Source organism: Galeopterus variegatus, unplaced genomic scaffold, assembly GCF_000696425.1.
Source record: "Galeopterus variegatus unplaced genomic scaffold, G_variegatus-3.0.2 Scaffold13289, whole genome shotgun sequence".
Classification (NCBI taxonomy): domain Eukaryota; kingdom Metazoa; phylum Chordata; class Mammalia; order Dermoptera; family Cynocephalidae; genus Galeopterus; species Galeopterus variegatus.
Genome location: NW_007739400.1, coordinates 2467 through 2987, shown reverse-complemented (window position 1 = coordinate 2987; position 521 = coordinate 2467).

The window sequence follows — 521 nt, the reverse complement described above, 5'->3', positions numbered from 1 at the left end:
GGGGGGGAGGGTTAGTGACTGGGAGCCTCCAAGAGATCATAGGATAGGAGGGAAACTGTGGACAGGACAATTAAAAAGCATAGAAGAAACATGTTGCTGAAGGTTATTAAGTGGAGCCGGTTTAATGTTCCTTGAGACGGATGAGCAAAGAGATTACTTTTGAACGGAGAAGTTTGGGGCTGTTACATTGGGTTTCTTTGATAACAGTGTTACCCTGGGCCTGAAAATCCAGGATATATGACTTCTGGGAAGTTACACATGATCTTAGGTGTGCATGGGCCAGCACCGCACCTGCCCCACACCCCCACTATCCAAATGTGCTCAGGAAGGGTTGATTATTACAGACCCAGATTATGGGGCTACAACTTGTTTGTGTGCTCAATATCAAGTTTTCTGTCCAGCAAGACAGGATCCATGTCCCACTAGACTCAACAAAGAACTGCCCTTCCAGACTTGCCTGCCACTGTTGAGTACTCACTGTGTGCCAGCAAGTCCCCACAATTTCTTTTTGGTTTTTCAAC